General features: G+C 45.1%; 1 protein-coding gene across 8 annotated transcripts in view; it reads right to left on the bottom strand.

Annotated features, from left to right (window-relative positions):
• Nucleotides 1-19303, bottom strand: part of ATXN7L1 (ataxin 7 like 1) — a 232518-nt gene that overhangs the window by 66512 nt on the left and 146703 nt on the right. Inside the window, exon 1 of one of the 8 annotated variants that reach the window (XM_045826990.1) lies at nt 10052-10284. The exons of 6 other annotated variants lie outside the window; for them this stretch is intronic. The gene's annotated coding sequence lies outside the window, so the exon portion shown is untranslated. Of the gene's footprint in view, nt 1-812; nt 881-10051; nt 10285-19303 lie in introns of those variants that run through there. One more of the 8 variants, XM_045826993.1, reaches the window with a different exon arrangement.

Genomic DNA, 19303 nt, shown 5'->3' on the forward strand with positions numbered 1-19303 from the left:
CAGAAAGGAGTATAAAATATAGGATTGGTCCGATTTCCTACCAGTCATTCACTTGTGACATTGAGTGAGCACTGAATGCGTGTGCGTGTATGTGTGTGCGCGCGAGCTTTCCCCTCAATTTCTCCGTGAGCACACAGGAAACTAAACCCAAGTTAGAAACCAGGCCAGATACACGGCCAGTCGTCCCACCGAGCCAGCCAGTCTGCCAGTGGTTTACTCAGGGCCCAGCGCTGTACACACTGGACACAGGACCATCCACAAACAGGACAGAAAGAAAAACATAGGCCACTAGTTTCAAGCAATTTTAAAGTTTGACTAAAAGAGACCTGAAACATTTCTTAACGCATATCATATACAAATGACAAGGAAAAATAACTGCCAAAAAGATAAATGCATGTCCTTGGAACTGCACATAAAGGCAGAGAAGTGGGGGTGGGGGGGACAAGGTGGTGAGGTTTACTACAGCTGGCTTCCTGGTGCTACGACAGGTGTGCTATAAAATTTTCCACTCCATTCCTTCCCAGGCCCCAAGAGTTGTGCCTCCAGAAAGCCTGTCCAAAATAGACTGGTCCCCAACCCAGCCTCCTACTCCTGACCTCTTTCTGAGGCAGCGCCTCTCCCCACTCCAAGCCTCAGCCCTCTCTGCTCTGGCACCAGCTCACAGCTCAGGAGCACCGTCTCTGCTAAAGCTCAGGCTCGCTAACTGGATCGTAGGCTGACAGCATGCTCCGCCTGCCAGACTCTCTCTTCTGTGACCTGGGCCCAGCCCCGTGCCATCCTGTGTGGCCAACGTGCCCTGTGCTCACACTTACACATCCCGGGAGGCAGCCTTGCCGTTAGGATAAGGAGGCTGAGCCTGTGACACGCTGGGCAATGTGACTTGTGGGAGCCGTTTCCTGGCTCCTGGAGGAGGGCCCTGGCCAGTCAGAACGCACCACTTCCCCTTTAAGAGAGCACGCCCAGATGCGATTAGGGAAAGGCAGAAAGAAAAGCCCGGAACAGTCAGGGTTGTATCCTGAATTTGGCAGATGAACTTGGGTTTTCCTGAACCACACACACAAGGTGTGGTCAGAGTCAGCGGGCTCCTCTGAGGCTGATTTGAGCAGTCCCTGTTGGGGAAGGGCTGGGCCTTCCTGCCGCCCCACAGAGCAATGGCCACGTGCAAGCTGCTGTCCCCTCCACCTGGTCCCGGGCAGCCTGCAGGAGCCTCAGGCCTCCCCCTCTAGCCCCCGCTGCCACTTGGGGCCTGTCCATCCTGACGGGCAGAGTTCACTGCAATACCTACCACTCTGCTTTGGACAGAGTAGAGACATCATTATAAAGATGGAAAAATACTTTTGTGGGACATTTCAACTGTTAATTCAAGCAGGGAGTTTTCATTTATTCTGTATATTTAAAAAGTTTATGCCCTCAATAGAGTGCGGTGGGGGTGTTCAAAAAGCAACAACAATGGTGCACAAAAGGTCACAGTTGTACAATTCCACTGGTGTGAAATATCCAGAATAGTACAGCCACAGAGACAGAAACTGGGTTAGTGATTGCCAGGGGCTGGGGGGAGAAGGGAGTGGGGAGTCACTGCTTAATTGGTCTCTTTTGGAGGTGATGAAAACGTCTTGAAAGTACGTAGAGGTGATGGCTGCACAACACTGTGAATGGACTCAGTGCTGCTGAACTGCATGCTTTAAAATGATTCGCCCTGGCTGGCATAGCTCAGTGGATTGAGCTCAGGCTGCGAACCAAAGCATTGCAAGTTCGATTCCCAGTCAGGGTACATGCCTGGGTTGCAGGCCACGGCCCCCAGCAACCGCACATTGATGTTTCTCTCTCTATCTCCCTCCCTTCCCACTCTAAAAATAAATAAATAAAATCTTTTAAAAAATAAAATAAAATGATTAATTTTGTTATGTGACTTTCCCCTCAATTAAAAAAAACTCAGTGGGAAAGTGTGTTTGGGGCAACTTTATTTTCTACTAGAATATTTCCTATGTTTCATCCAACTCTTCTTTGTAAAATCCATTACCTGATAAATCTTTAGTTAACCCTGGCTAAGGAGTACACACCTTTTAATAAGGAAAAAATAAAAACAAACTGTGAAGAGACAAAAGCTTCAAAGACCCAGAAGTATGGCTCTTCTGGAGCATTTCACACTGCAGGGAAGTGGCATCATTTCAAACTGCACCACATAGCTAGGCAGTGCCTACTCGTCTTTGTGAGACTGTCTCTGGTTGGGACCTCCTGTCAGCAGGTGGGCAACGTAACCAAAGCCAGAGGGAGGGTGTCTCGTGGAAAAATCTACTCAGGGGAATAGGACAGTGGGCCCTCTGGGTTCTTGGCTCCCCGCCTCCCCCGCCCACTCTTATAAAGAGTTTCTTCCCAGAATGAAGAAGAATTAGTCAGTTTTTTATTTCTGAGGGGGCTGTGCTGCTTGGCAAAGCAGAACTGGTTTCTACAATTCCATTTCTTTGCAATGGAGCCAGAGGGATCAAGGGGGTGTGGTCTGACCACCCATCTGACCCAGCCCCACTGAAGGAGCGTCCAGCCCTCCTCTCTTGGTCCTTTGCAGCTTTTGCAGCTTTGGCCAGAGAGAACCTGCTCCAAGGGTAAGGCTGTGAGCCTTGTCCTCCAGACCTTAGGCTAGCAGGTCAGGGCTCATGGGCACACTTTCCCCACTCAGAGTCAAAAGGAGGCCTGCTGGATGTTGCAATACCTAAAAGAAACACAGGTGAAAGGGCAGACCCCGTGGCCCAGGAGCCTGAGTCTTTCTAGAGACAAATGTGAACGGCTTTCCTAGAATCTGTTTGCTGAGAGCTGCAGAATGACCTGAAGGACGGAGATACGAACAGTGACAGTGAGCCAGCTCCCCCAGAGCCCTTGGATCCTTCTGGGGCACTTTGCCAGCCTCTTTCACTCTGTTATCTCTCCTCATCAGAGGTGTCAGGTTAATAAGTAGGTGGCCTAAGTTCTCAGCAAAGAGGTGGCTTAAGATTTTTTTTTTAAATGCAATATTTACACTGCTCTAGCAAAAACAGGCAGGCTCAAACCAATCAAAAAATGGGCAAAGGACTTCAACAGATATTTCTCTAAAGAAGATATACATACAACCAACAAGAATATGAAAAGATGATCAACATTGTTAGTCATTGGGGAAATGGAAATCAAGATCACAATAAGATACCACTTTATACTTACTAGGATGGGTATATAGCAAAACAAACAAAACAAAGTGAAATGGAAATTGAAACCCTTGGGTACTATTGGTGGAAATGTTAAGATGGTGCCACCTCTATGAAAAACAGTTTGGTGGTTCCTCAGAATAGTAAACATAGAATTACCATATGATCCAACAATTACACTAGTACATATAGACCCAAAAGAACTAAAGACAGGTACTCAAACAAATCCTTGTATATGAAGGTTCCTAAAAGCACCATTTGCAATAGCTGAAAGGTAGAAACAACCCAAATACCCATCAATGGATGAATGGATAAACACATTGTTATATATACACACAATGGAATATTACTCAGCTATAAAAAGGAGTGAAGTATTGATATATGCTGCAACTGAATGATGCAAATGAAAGAAGCCAGAAGAAACGGTCACATGTTGTATGAATTATTCATCTGATTGTTCGGAATAGGAAATCTGTAGAGATGGTGGTTGCCAGGGACTGGGGGGAGACAAAAGGGGAAATAACTGCCTAGTGGGTAGGAAGTTTTGTTTCAGAGTGATGAAGCATCTGGAACCAGATAGGAGTAGCAGTCACACAACACTGTGCATATACTCAATGCCACTCGAATGTCTGCTTTATAATGGTTATGTTACATGAATTTCACCTCAATAAAAAAAGCCCGCAGAATATAAGAGTCAGGACAATTCACAAACAGAACAATCAGTTACAGGATAACTGGGAGTTACCTTCAAAGCTCTTCTTGGAATCATGTAAAGGAGGTAATTGTTAAGGCAATTAAGGCAGCCAGCAGGACAGAAGAGACCAGCACTCCTAGAGAGCTTATCTTAACATGGCCAATTCAGGTTTATGAAAAAGGTTGGTAACACACACACACACACACACACACACACACACCTGCGCGCGAAGCAGGGTGCACTAACTATTTACAAATAGGACACTGAGGCACAGCTCCGCTTGGGCAGCCCCCTCATCCCTGATACAGCGGTCATTTTCACCAAGGGGATCAATCGCCTTCTGACGACAGAATCAACATTTCCATCAAAGGGACCCAGGTCTTAGACCCTAAAATGGGACAGAATAACAAACTCCAGATAGGAAAGAAATGCTACAGGTTGGCATTCTCTGCTCTCTGCTAAGCCCCGTCAGCCTTCTTCTGGGCCTGTAGTCACTGTCTCAGCATTCCAGGCAGCAGCTGCCCAGCCTGGACTCTCCACTGCAGGCTCTTGAGTGGACGGTGCTTTCCAAGTGCACACCATGGGGCAGTTTCTTCCCTATGTGAAGCTGCTCTGTAATGACTGCACACTAGTCTGATTTCTGCCTTATGGGTGTCACCTTGAACCTGTCCAGTGCCCCTTCCACGGGACACTTTGCCAACTATTTGTTCCCTCAAATCTTTCTCCAGGCTACTAATCCCAGGTGTCTTTTCAGCCATTCCTCATAAAATATCATTTTCATGGTTCCTCCTGGGCTCTGGGTTCTCTTTAGCTCCTGCTGTCCTTCCTGAGCTGTGGAACTGAGAAGGAAGAACATTACAGATGGGGTCTGAGCAGCTCCTAGCAGTTTTGGATATTATTTTCCTATTAATGCACCTGAAGAGCCAATCTAGACATTTTATTTCTGCATCACCCCTAACTCTTATTTCATACACTTTGCTGTCAGGCCACTTATCCACAGGTATCTTTTAAAAATGTCATTTATTGGATTGAGTCCAGCCTGTTGAGATCTTTTTGAATCCTGACCCGTTAACATAGCTGTTTTCCCTCCCAAATCTACCACCTGAAAACTCGAGAAGCCTACCACTAATTCCATTCTTCTTACAAATCCTCATTTATAATGTGGAAGAGGAAAGGGCAAAGTGTGCAACTTGATACATCTCCCAGCATGACAGGGACTGGTGAATAGCACGCTTGAGGTGTGACTCTGCTAAGCCACCTACCATTCCAGGAGAGAGTGTCCCTTGGCCCACATTTCTTCATTTTACCTGTAAGGATCTCATGGACAACAGGCAAAGGAGGCTCACAATAGCCCTTCTGACCAGTGGTTGGAAAGACCAAGAGTCAAGATCTCAGAGCCTGGCACTGTGCACAGCAGGCAATCACATGTTGCCTTTATAATCAACAGCAAATATGATAACAGAAAAATATCTGGTTTTCCAATTCCCAAACTACCCTTCTTCTTGGTATCCAAATACAGGCATTAGGCAGCTGAAGTCAATAGAAGGCACACTGGCATCCAAGAGCTCGAGTCTGAATCCTGGAAGTCCTTCCAGAAGTTCCATGCTCTCAGGTTGACACTACCTGCCCTTCTAGGGTTTTAGGGAGGAGTCAATGAAGTCGGCATGTAAAAGAGGTTTAATAGTTGAGTCGGGTTGAGTGAACACAAGAGTATTATGATTAAGAGTATTAAGAGTATTACTGTTACGAATCCATTTCCATTGGTAAGAAACCTGCCTGTTAAGCCAAGGGAGAACCTATAGATGCATGCAGGCTGCCGGGAGGCAGTCTTTCAGCACAGAGCAGCTGTGCTGTTGCAACAGAACAGGTTTCTGATCTCCTCTCCCAGAAGCAAGCACCTTCTCTCTCGTCTCAGACCAAAACCCAGGCTGGCTTACAAAGGGTAATGAAGTCTCCACTATTCTGCAGGAACACGTTGTCTCTCCATCATCACCTTGTTAAGACTAGGACTTGAGTAATCTGCAGCAGAGAGCTGGCAGGTAATGAAGGGCTGAGAGGGTTGCTTTTAGCTCCCCCTGTGGCTTGACCCCAACTAATCCTTGGGTTTCTGTCTTGAATGGCAGTTTCTAAGAACACTAGGCTTTTGGTTTGGATGTTCTCAGGGCAGGCCCCCAGAAACCCTGTTCTTGTCTCAGCTGAGGGTGTTTGCCTCAGGGGAGAAATGGTCCTCACTGCAACAAGACTGAGGAGGAAGTGTTGCAAAGGGCTGTCAGAGGTCAACCTGCAGGCCCCTAGCATCTCAGGGTCAGGGTGTCCCATAGTAAGGCAAGAGGGAGAGAGAACTAGTATGGCTTACATATCCTTCTGGAAAAAAGCAGCAGTTAAAATGCAAGGCAATAGCTGGCTAAATTCTCCTCTTCTAGTCCACACAAAGTTGTCTTCCTACTTCCAGGGACAGTGATGTAGAGGGCAGATTTTAAATATATATCTACATATAACTGTTGGGAATACACTGAGAGGATCATGCCAGTGAATCTATGAACAGATCAGGGAGTTTGCTCAGAAAGCCACTGGAGGAAGAGGCCCAGAGGGAAGGTACCAATTTCTGTCAGGTGTTTTTGGAGCCCACTGGTCCGCAAGCTACTCTTATTCACCCTACCCCTACAATAGTCACCTGCAGATAGGTTGGCTGCTGAAGTCACCTAACATCACGGGACACCTGAAAGCTAACTCAGACTTTCATAGCCACTGGTGACTTCTTGTGACCTTTGAATGTATTCTTGTCTTTCTCTTACTGCATTTCCTCGATGATATACCCACACAAAGAGACAGTGCCTGGTTCCACACACACACACACACACACACACACACACACACACACACGCAGGAACAAGTCACAGCAGAATCTCTCTATACCATGGAGCTTACTGCAGTGTTCTGATGCTGGTCCAGCAGAGTTGAAGCAGGACCAGGCTTAGCTGATCAGTGTTATGTACTGCATTCTATCCCCCCATCCAAATTCATATGGTGAAGTCCCATTCCTCAGGACCTGAGAATATAACAGTATTTGGAAATAAGGTCTTTAAAGAGGTGATTACACCAAAAATGAGGCCAGTTGGAGTGGGGCTTTAGTCCAATATGACTGGTGCTTATATAAGAAGAGCAGGAGACACTAGGAGTGTGTGCACAGAGGGACAACCATATGAAGAGACAGCAAGAAGACAAACATCAACAACCAAGGTGAGAGGCTTCAGGAGAACTAGCCCCGCTGGTATCTTGATCTTGGACTTCCAGCTTCTAGAACTGTAAGAAAATTAATTTCAGTTGTTTAAGCCCCCTAGTCTGTGGTATTTTATTATGAAAGCCCAGGCAAATTAATATAATTGGTTTACCTAAAAACTGTTCATGTTCATTGGATAAGGGAGAAAAAGTATAATAGGGAGGGCAGAGGACAAGGGACTCCTAACCTCTGCCATACAGTAGATCGAATGTATCTTCCTCCTTGGTTTGGGGTATGCCATGTCAATGGTAAACTGTAGCAAGGTCAAGGTGGGAAAGGTCTCCTGATCCTTGACATATGGCAAATCCTGCCCCCTTAGAGGCATGAGGCGGAGGTCATCTACAGGTACCTAGCAGCTGGTCTGAAACAGTATGACTTCAAGTCACAGCCTGGGAGAAACCAACTTTATCAGCTCACTTTCTTGTGTAGCCTCTCACCTTCATGGGTTGTGATGAATCTGTCAATACTATCCTTCCAGAAAAAGATAAGGTCATGGGGGTGAGTTGGCTAATGGCAGAGTGAGGTAACCGCCAGCACATTACAGGTTTGTCAAACTCAATCAGACCATCTGGCCCAGTGCTGCTTTTCACCAGGGATCCACTTACCCTTCAGGTTCTATCTGGGAGCTTTGGTCCTTGCTCAGGCTCCCTGGCCCTGGGCTTCCCACTGAGTGCAGGGCACACTGAACCACCTCTCCTAGGGGCCAGGAGAGGAGAGGAACCCACAAATGCTCACTGCTGCTAAGAGCTCCAGATGGGACTCAGAGATCAATCCAACAACAGATATGTCATTGAGCTCTTCCCTGGCTGGGGGTGGTGGTGTGTGCATACGTGGTAGTAACAGGGGCTGGAGAACAATCAAAGCAAGGAAGGAGGTGTCTGAAAGGTGTTGTCTGGCTGATGTAAGGAGGGGCTGGGAGGGGCAACATGCTGCAGGAGACAGAACTAACAGGCTGGCAAACAGCTGTGCCTTTACTTTCCCAAGGAGAGTAGGGTAGGCTGGTCCAGCCAATTCAAATGCAAAAGAAAAAGGGCAGGATGACTGGGAAACATTTCAGTATTCATTGCTGTCCCTCTCCAACTCCCACATAAAGGCCTGAAGGGTCCCTTCACATCTCTATTCACTCTGAGGTTATTTACATAGTAGGGTGTGAACCCCCATAATCACTGCTAGCTGAGATGCACGCAGACTGACACACATCTCAAACGTGAGGCCTTCAAAAGGCAAGTCTCAAATTCTACCCCAATCTGATCCACTGGTGGAAAGGAAGTGTAACAGGCACCCCATCCATGGGGCAGATTTGCACTGTTACAATAAAGAGTATCAAAGGTTGGCAAGGCAGCCAGTTCACCCAGTTTGGATGGGGCAATAAGGAGCCGAAGATCTGATGGATAAAGTTGATCCTGAGTTTGAACTACCGTTTCACCATGCCAGTCAAGCCACACCTCCAGCCTTTTCTACTGGGACCAAAGGGCTAGCCTTGTCCTTCACCAGTTCAGTGGGGCTAGCATGAGAAAGCACAGTGCATGCTCTCGAAAGTAAGGCAGCCTGACAATTTTCTGCAAGCAAGGTTAGAGGATACCGGAAAAACAAACTCCCCCTCCCCCCAATAACACTCCTCAACCCCTCCAAGTTTCACAGATGAGAAAAACACAGAGAAAAAGAAATGTGCTCTTTGGCGGTGGCACTCAGCAGTTATAACTCCGCCAAGCCTCAGCCTAATGGTCACATTTACTACCTTGGAAATTTCCGCTTCAACACTCCATTTTCCTCTGTGGGTGTGAGGGGAGGTTTGGAACTGTCCCTGAGGGACCCAAGACCAGGATTAGGGCAGACCCCCGACTTAGAGGGCCTTTCATGTGGCCCAAACTATGCTTACCATTTTCTTCCCCCATTTGTTTGGTTTAAAATATTTAGCCCTAGGCACAATGAAGTGTCTCATTAATGACGTTCTCCTGGACTATTAGACTGGGACTCCACATTCATTCCGCTGATGAACGTGCTACTTACCCATGCAAATTCCAGGAGCTGCAGACACAGAGATAGGAGGTGCTCAAGGTAGCTGTCAAGAGCTGATTTAATTGCACAGCCATTCAGTGGGCAAAGCAGAGCAATTTTTAACCAACTGTGCTAGTAAATATTATGGGAAACCCTTTCAGAAAGCTCTAACTCTGGCTTACTGATTTCAAATGTACCCGGCTTTAGTTCTCATTCACTCACCATGCCTCAAAGATGCTAGGACAGCCCAGGAAATTAAAGAGAATTCATTAGCTGACATACCATTTTACAGCTGATTATTTGTTTAAATATTACAAACACCTGAGTATCACACTATTATTTAGAGGTGAGGACAGACTTGAAAACCCACCAACTTCCTGCGGCCATCCTTCCTCTGCCCCTCCCCCAGGCTCTCTGCGTCCAGCCAACCCGCCTCTGGGCAAGCTGGGGGCACCAGCTAACACTGCTCCTGCGGGTTGGACAAAACCACCATCGCAAACCCACTTCGGACGTCTGAAACAATACTCGATCACTGCATCCACCCTCCCAAAGCGCCCCAAAGGAAATGGCATCATTACTTTCATTTTACTCCGTTTGTGACCGACCGAAGGAAAACAACACGTCCTAGGACAGCGATCAGGATATGCTATTGGCGGCCGGAGAGTATGCTCCGGAATGTAATCAAATGACCTCGCGGAGAAATTAATTTTCAGGAGATAAACTATCCCTCTGTTACACATGCCCTGCCGTTTCTCTAACTGCAGAAACGGATTTCATTTTCCGCAGTTAGAATAGAAAACTCTCATGCATCCCCGTTTTCTCAAAAAAGTCTATAAATAACCCAAGATCAGCAAAATTATGCAAAACATCCTGCTAGAAGAAGAAATGTAAACTAAAACCACTTACAGACACACTCAGGCTGCCAACTTAATCTGATTCTACGACGACTGTAAACATGTTGTACTTTTGGAACCTGAAGCGATCCACATTAGCACGGGTGCCGCCACAAAAAAAGAAAAAAAAAAAAGAAGAAGAAAGCAAGCCCCATAACTAAACAACAACAAAAGCCCAAACCCGGCTTGGAGCACCGCGATTCGTATTCGGCACGGTCCTGGACCGACGGCCGCCCAGCTGCAGTCAGTACCAGCTATCCCAGCTCGCACACGCCAACTGTTTTGACTACAGGCACTTGTTAAACACAGAGTTTCAGGTCCTACCAGTTGGACACCAGAAGTTCATAGAACTGACCCAGTGCCAAGAACAACAAGCGCAGAAAGCGAAACGGCTGCCTCGTGCGCCGTGTTTTTTTAACTGTTTATGCAAGCCCCAAAGCAATTGGGTAACTATTAAGAATAAAACAGAACTTAAATAACAAAAGCAAAAGATTACCACCTTGAAGGAAATGTAGATGTTGGCAGATAAAGAACAGACGTCAACCTAGTTTATTGGTGGGGTGGGTGGGGGGTTTTCAAAGAGAATCATTGAGGGGGAGGGGGAGGTGTCACATGACAAACTGCGGTTATTAGAAGGAACTGACGGGGTGCCTCCTTGAAGCATCCTTTACTTACGGATTGACTTAAGAGATTCGAAAACGCCAAAGCCCTGTTACACAGCTGGAATGCCTGAGAAGCACTGGAATTTGTTACTTGGTAAATCCCATAGGAGAAAAAAGGGGCGTGGTGAGTGAAGTTTTCAAGACACAGTAAAGGGACTTTCAAGTTCCCTGTTCCCTGCAGTGAGGCCACTGAGCCATGTAGGAAGCAAACAGAGGGTAGGGCATCCCTGGGCTTTTCTGACCTGGTTCTGAGAAAGGTTTCCCTTTCCCCTTTAAGGTTGGGGGTGGTCAACCTTTCTTTTCATCAGGACTGGAGTCTGTTCTCTCTAGGTGTCAGTGAATAAAGTATTTTAATCTGTCAAAATAAAATAAAAAGGAATGCTTAAGTTACTTATTTAGCAAGGTTTTCCATTATTTTCTTAGAATACATCTAGCAAGATCTCATTTTAGGCCCAAGACAATTAACTAGATAAAATTTTAGAGTTATCGGAGGAGAACTGGGTAGTGGATGTAAGAATGAGAAATTTTAAATTGCTGAGTGGGCTCAAGGCATCTCTCTCTCTCTCTCTCCATCCATCCATCCATCCATCCATCCATCATCTATTTCTGATTTGAAGAATAAAATGTTGTCCCTTTCCCACTCTAGAAGTCTAGGAAAAAGTAATAAGTTGAAACAGGCTGTTTGTAAAAGCCATTGTAACCTTGGGCCAGATTCTCGTTTATTCTGGAAAGTAAATGTGGATGTCCAAAGGTGTATGAAAAGATGCTCAACATCACTAATCATCAGAGAAATGCAAATTAAAACCACAAAGAGATATCACCTCACACTGGTCAGAATGGCTATCATTAATAAATCAACAAAAAAGTGCTAGTGAAAATGTGGAAAAAGGAGAACCCTCATGCACTGTTGGTGGGAATGCAGATTGGTACAGCCACTGTGGAAAGCATTAAGGAGTTACCTCAAAAATTAAAAATGGAACTGTGTTATGATCCAGTGATTCCACTTCTGAGGATTTATCTGAAGAAAACTGATACACTAATTGGAAAGATATAAGCATCCCTTTGTTCACTGCAGCTTTATTTACAATAGCCAAGATTTGGAAGCAGCCAGTGTCCATCATTGAATTGGTAGATAAAAAAGCTGTGGTACATTTACACAGTGGAATACTACTCAGCAACAAAAAATATTTTACCCTTTGCAACAGTATGGATGGACCTGGAGAACATTATGCTAAGTGAAATAAGCCAGTCAGAGAAAGACAAATACCATATGATTTCACTCATAAGTGAAATCTAATGGGCAAACTGAACTACCAAGCAAAATAGAGACAGACTCATAGATAGAGAGCAGGCTGACAGCTCTGGTGGGGGCAGTTACGGGGTGGTGGGATCTAGCAAAAAGGAAAAAGAACTCATGGACTTGGACAACAGTGTGGTGATTGTGTGGGAGGGAGGAGGAGGGTGGAGGTAGAAGAAGGTATAATAAGGGGGGCAAATGGTAATGGAAAAATATAATAAAAATAAAATTTAAAAAGAAAAAGTAAATGTAGTTCCTTTGGTTCTGGGAGTCACCAGTACAATGGTGGTAGATATGGACCCATATGGTGGCTGCCCCTTTATTTCCAAAGAAACCCAATTTTATTACAAAGTACATAGAGAAATGGTTTCACTGGAATCTGAAATGAAGCCCCAGGAGTGAGACACAGCAGTTGCCTGACAGATACAGAGATAAGAGCCAAGGCAGTTCAGAGCATCCAAGACAAAAGAAGGAGCAAGGAGGAATGCTGAGGTGAGGGAGAGGAGAAGGGGGAAGGGACACCTGGAGAGAAGGTCCAGGTCTGGCAAAGTGACTCTTAAACCAGCCCTGGACCCAAGACTGGAAACTGACTTCTTAAAGCAACCCCTGAACTTGTGTGAGCCCTGCTGCTCACGTAGAACTCTGTGGGTTCCAAGTCTGCTTCACGTTCCATTATTTGATCCTCAGAAGCATCCTGAGAGATGGGGAGGGCTGGTATTATTATCTCTATTTAAAAGGAGTAAAACAGGCTCAGAGAGGCCTTGGTTTTAGCCCCACAAATGATGACTTGTGCTGGTGTGGGGCTTTATTATTTGTAAAGCACTTTGAAAGTGGTGGGCTTACCCTGGCCTGGTGGCTCATTTGGTTGGAACATCTTCCTGTATACCAAAAGGTTGTGAGTTTGACTCCTGATATGGCACATACCTAGGTTGCGGGTTTAATCCCCAGTCAGGGTGCATACAGGAAGCAACCTATCGGTGTTTCTCTCTCTCTCTTCCCCAACCCCTTCCTCTCTCTAAAATCAATGAAACTTATCCAGGGGTGAAGACTTTTTTCTAAAAAAATGGTGGGCTTTGTTAGTCCCATTTTCACAGACTGATAAATTGAGATTTTGGAGAGGTCACAAAATCTCACAGCCAAGGCCACATTGCAAATCAACAGCACTGGGTCTCCCAACTCCTAACCCAGTCCTTCTTGCTTACTTCTACCTTGTTTCTAGGACACACAATGACAGAACTATAAAGGGCTTGGTGTCCTCAAAATTCCCTGGCCTTATGGTTTTTCTGTAGTAGTTCACAGATTACAATCCCCTCATGCCAAAGGATTCCTCTCTGTACTGGCCAGCTTGGGACATCTGCACACCAGAGCTCTGATTTCAATGGAGATGGAAAGCAACCAACTCCGCCCAGTTTGCATCCTGTTCTTTGATTTGACTGTTCACCTGCCATGCTGACCCCAGGCTCCTCACCTAATCCTGGTCTAAGAAGAAGCCGCAGCAGAGTGGCTTTGCAGGCCCGCCAAGCTGTAAAGTAGGTAACCTGCATTTCCAAGGTGTGCTGTCTCACATGTGGAAGGGATCTGGCTTAGCGCATGATCCTAGTGGAACTCTTCTTTAACATGATATTTCAAATTGTGCCTTTTGTTGAGTGCTTCGGTAACAAAGACTACTAAAAATATTGGACCAAAGGAAGGGTACCACTGTCATGTGCCTTGTCCGTGGCAAGTGGGCACACTTACAGCTTGATAGGGGGTGGTATTACTGTCATGTGATACACATGGGCAGGTTCGTTGTAGGTTTGGAGCATTTCCTCTGAGGAAACATGCTAGTGAGTTACTGCAGATGCTGAGGTATTTGTAAGAGTGAATGGAGACATCTGTCCGGAGTCCAAGGGATCAGGGTCATGATCAGAGGTGCTAAACATGGAACGAAAGAGGGGAGATGGTCAGGAGGTGATAATTAGAAAATTCTAGAATATTCTGCCATTTCCTTATGAATTTACCTTTTCCCTTCTTTCTCCCTGAAAACACAACAAAACATAAAACCAAAGGTCAAAGAAAGTGGATGTCAAAGTGGCCTTAATGTTGAATGTCACTAAAGCAGGCTAAGTTGTAAAGACTAATGAAATCCATGTTTCTTGTTAACTGGAGAAGCTCTGTGGGTAGATGAGATGCACAGGGGGTACCTTGCATTGATTTATTTGGGGTTGTTTGGTAACCATAACACATTTGCATCCATGCTTCTTGAAAAGAATAGGGGGACTGAGCACATCAGAACAGTCTCAACAGGAAAACTTGTTTGCTCATAATTTACAAAGTGAGTAGAATACAGTGTTTCCATGTACCTTGTGACTTCTCTGAGTATAGAGACCCCATTTTTTTAAACCAAAAAGTAGGGCACATGGTTTGACAAGTGCCGGCATATTTAGGGAAAAACAGGTAGACTATTTAAATTCAGAACGTCTGAAAATCCATGAGGCATGGCCACCAAATTTGTAACATGAAGTTAGCAAAGGTGGGTGGATAGGGGATACGGAATATTAGCATAAATTTGTTATTGTTAGCACTGGTGTGCTTAACAAAGGTAGTGCTGTCATAGATCAGATGTTTTGCTAACAGATACGGTGGTTTGGGGAAGGCTGGTGAACACAGTACATCGAAGCCTTGAGGATGACAGCATCGATGCAGACACAGTTGGGGCCCTGTGCCCAAGCTTTGGGCATTTAGACATGTCCCCTCTCCCTGGGCCCGCCCTAGTGCAGGGAGCCACATCAGAGTGCACATACAGAAGAGGAAGCTGGTCAGGGACCAGTGAGGTCTTAAAACATGGCCTCGGTATGTGGAAAGTTGCTTTAAAAAAGGTTGGAGCCAGAAAAGGATGGAATCAGAAAAGGATGCAGGCCTGAGCTGTCAGCAGCTGGGGCAGCACTGGCTGCAGACTGGACTTTTCCCCTGAAGTTGCCATGTGTACTTCCAGGTCAGAACGTAGGCTCAGCTCCATGCTCTTAATTTTGTTCTGTTACCGGGGCTCACAGGGACTGAGCCAACCTGCTCAATCTGACCTGGAACTGGCTTTGGCTTAATGCTCTGTGATGTGGGCTCATGATCAAAGCCACAAGGCCAGCTTTGCACATATGGGGGCCATATACCCTAGATTTTTCAGGAGAGTGCTAATTTCAATCAACCTTAGTACTGGACCATAATTTTCAAAATGAGTTTAAGTGAAGGGCAATAAATGTGGGCTGACTAAAATCTGGAGCACTGGACAGTAAGTTCCTGGAGGGCCGGTTCTGAGTCTCCTTTATCATTGTAGGCCAGTGCTTAGCCTGGGTGGAGAAGCCCTGCTCTGCATTTTTATCTTTTCTAATTTTTACTTTTGAAAGTTACCCGTTTTTTTACTGTTGTTCAATTACAGTTGTCCCCATTTCCCCCCTCCATTACTCTCCCCTGCCCTGCCCCCTTCCCATCTCCCACATTCAACCCTCCTCTCTGCTATGCATTTTTAATTAGGGTTTTGAATGAATGAAGTTCTATTAATGTGTACCACAAAGACATGTATATCTTACTAGGTATATCTCAAAGGTGAATATCTTTATGTTAGATATGTATCAAGTTTGGTGTTTTAATTAATTTTTAAAAATTATTTTAAATATTTTATTTTATATTTTTTAGGTGTCCTCCCTCTTACCAACCCGGGGTCAAATTTGGCATTTTTAAAAGCTATGTTTGTGATTCAAGGTAGGAAGAAGGTAAAAAGGCTTTTTATTTAAAAATTTAAATACTAAATCTTCAAAAAATTGTAGGCACTTTGTAGCAGGAATCTTTCCAAAAGATCTGCATCCCACTGTACTTTGTCCTCTTAATTTACATACTTTGAACATTATTTGATCGTTTTTGGGTAACTCAAGGTCATTGTCATGGGCATTTATTTCAATACTTTGCTGTAAAATGGTGATGACTTCAGGGCCTACAACTACAGCTTTCAAACTTTTTTATCCTGATCCACTTTAAGAAACAAATTTTGCACTGCAGCCTAGTATGCACATGTGGATATGAGACAAAACTTCCAAAGGATAATATTTATCTTTAATTAAGTAAAAAACACTCTGATATTTTCTCATCCCTTCTATTCCACTGTTTAAAATGTTGGTCAGGCCCTGACTGGTGTAGCTTAGTGGGTTTGGCATCATCCAGCAAACTGAAAGGTGGCTGGTTTGATTCCTGGTTAGGGTACATGTCTGGGTTGTGGGCCAGGTCCCTGGTTGGGGATGTTCGAGAGGCAATGATCAACGTTTCTCTTGCACACCAAGGTGGCCCCACCATTGTGGGCGATGCCCACCCCTTGCAAACAATGAGAGAGTAGGCAGAGCTATTTGTCCCTGCACCAAGGGGTCTTAGCTTCCCCACTTTCTGCCTTTTATTTTCTGCAGCCTGATGCTGCTTCTTTTTACGCTCAGGGTTGCCTCCACAGTCCTTCTCAGAGTGCTAATGTGCTGAACTTGGAAATCAGACCGTCAAGCTTGCTAGTATTAGGTAAAAGCTAAGTGTAAGCTTTTCTCAGTGAAAGCCTGAAGGGTGCCCCATTGGGGCTGAGTGGGGTTGGGTGCCCTTCAAGTGCTCAGAGCTGTTGGCTGGGTTCCCAAGGAGCTTTACTCTGTGGCAGAGTTCATGATACTTAGGTGTTATTGGTGGCACCCATGTATAATACCCACATGTGTACAAGAGTTTCTCTTTTTTTGAAAGGAGTATTCTGAGGACTTGGCCTCGGGCTAGAAGGGTGATTAAGTGACAGAAGCTCCTGGCAGCGATATTCCTTGGTGAATGATCTGGGCTCCGGAGTGTGAGGAAGTTATTCCTAAAGTAACTGACCCCACTTCGGGCAGTTCGCAACAACGCAATATTTGGTTCTCTGCTCCGAGCTGTCCTTTGCCCAGTTATTTACAGCTCCTCCGTGTCTGCACCTCAACTGCCAGGCGTCCTTCCACCTGACTGCGAAGAGATAAACTAACAGACTTGAAACTTTGGGGGGAATTTTGAAGTGTGTCAAGGGGTGTGTGTGTGTGTGTGTGTGTGTGTGTGTTGGGGTAGGTATCTTATATTGATTTTTTAAAAAAATACAGCAAAAGGTAGATACTGTGTCCCTAAACAAACCTAAATACCAAGCATGTAGGCCCTGGTTAAGCAAACCATTGGCTCAAATATTCAATGGAATGCCGGGAGGTTGTAAAAATAATGATGTCTATATTTACTGAGATGTGTGCACAATCATTTTATGTGAAAAAAGCAGATTTTAAAGCCATGTCTATAATAGGATTCTACTTTTATTTAAAAGATATATGCATATAGGTACATATGTATAACACAGAGACATACACACAGAAAAGATCGGGAAGTTTTACACTAACACTGAAATATTTACTTATTTTCCCAAGAATTTTGTCAGTTTTTATAATGCATTGCTTTTGCAATAAGAAAAAAAGGAATTTCCACTCTGAAAAAGTAAAATTCTATGCTGTTCTGCACAGCAGTACTTCTGTTTGGGGCACCCCAGCCCAGGCTCACTTCAACTGCTGCTGTCCCCGTGGGAGCACGGCCACGTTTACGCTCGGTGAGGCAGCGTGCTCATGCTGAGCTCGCACCCTTGCCTCTCACTAGTTATGGTGTCTTCTCAAACTTGAGGCGTTCTACTCATAAAAAAGGGTAAGTTGAATCTTTACTGAAAAATTTTTATATGAATGCATCTTCAGGCAAGGAAGGGGTTCTAGTTTTACTTTTAAGAGTCATGCTCTCTTCTCTGATGGAGTCAGGGAAAATGTAAATCCCCAAGCAGATGGCTGCTCTGTGGCTCTCAGGTCCCTCCATTCTCCAGGAAAACAGGTGAAAAGAGCCGCCATGATCTGTATGTGGAAGCTAGTTTCCCGCAAGCTGCAGCACAAACCAAGGTTGGGATTAAGGACAGGAACAATCCCTAACTCTTGTCAGTGTTGCTTTCTCTACAGAGTTTATTTACATCCATGGGGTAAATGGGATTGCCTAAAAACATGATTAGGAAGAGAGGGCAGGCAAGGGTGCTATTCTCACTCTACAAATGAGGAAAATAAGATTTATTAAAGGGAGGTGCTTTGCCTAAGGCCACCCTATTGGGAACTGGGAGAGACAGAATTTAAACTCGCTTCTTCTGGGTTTGTTATCTTTGTTCTGTGCCACTGCATTCTTTCCATAAATAGAGTAACCATATACTTTATCATCCTAACTGGACACCTCTGAAAGTAAAAAAGGGTGCTAAGTGGGTGGGCCCAGGGCACTAGGTATAAATTGTGACTCTCTCAAACAATCCCGATTCATGGTCACTTTAGATACAATCCAGTCCTCACCCCTACCCTCATAGGAGGACCCCATACATGAAATCATACCTTTTGAATAGAAGAGAGAAATGGAACATGGTTACAATGCCCAAAGTTTACTTTAAAGTACTTGTGTCTATAAATAAGTAAGAGAGAGGAAAGGAAAACACTTGAGTGTAACTGGTGTTGCATTGTGTCTGAAGGGTCCAGGCTTTACCTCTAGGGGTGATCAGCTCACATGCTACCAAGAATGCAGAGTCTGCACTGGGCAGCTAGTGCTAACCCGAGAGGGTCACACTCCAGAAGTGGCTGCTTTCCATCTTTCTGCTATCTGTGTTTTGATCAATGTTCTGTATGTAAAAAATGTGCTTTTGTTAGTGAAACTTGTAACTTAGCATAATGAATGCTACAAATGGGTGCTTAAAGGTGCAATTAAAGATATTCAAGATACAAGGTGTGGCCCAAAACCTTTAGTGACATCCCTCACTCTTGTATAAAGAGGGCACTGGAATCCAGTGAGGCTTGTTAGAAGGGTTGATAACAGCATGGTGCTGATTTGGGGAAACAGAGTCTTGTCTCTGGAATGTTCTTGCAGCTACCTCAAGTGAGCCTCTCATACACGGCATGAAGAAACACATCAAAGCAGAGAGGGCTGGAACTTCATCGGGTTCACCAAACAGGTTGAGTGAACTGTATTCCCCCTACTTGCTGATAAACATTTCTTTGATAAATGCCTATACCTGTGGCAGATGTCAGCCTAACACCTGCATTCATGACAACCTGGTAGTGAGGTAGCGGGGAGAAGCTCACTCTCACCACCCAACCTCCTGCAAACTTCTACAGTGGCAACTGTTTTCCACCATAAAATACCTGCTCGTTTCTGCATGGCCAAACAAGCTTCGGTCAGTCCACATCGAACACGCCTCTGGGTAGCTTTCAGGAAGGGAGTCCTTGATACATTTTCC

The sequence above is a fragment of the Phyllostomus hastatus genome, unplaced genomic scaffold (assembly GCF_019186645.2).
Source record: "Phyllostomus hastatus isolate PE091 unplaced genomic scaffold, TTU_PhHast_1.1 phas_scaffold_78, whole genome shotgun sequence".
In the NCBI taxonomy this organism is placed as follows: domain Eukaryota; kingdom Metazoa; phylum Chordata; class Mammalia; order Chiroptera; family Phyllostomidae; genus Phyllostomus; species Phyllostomus hastatus.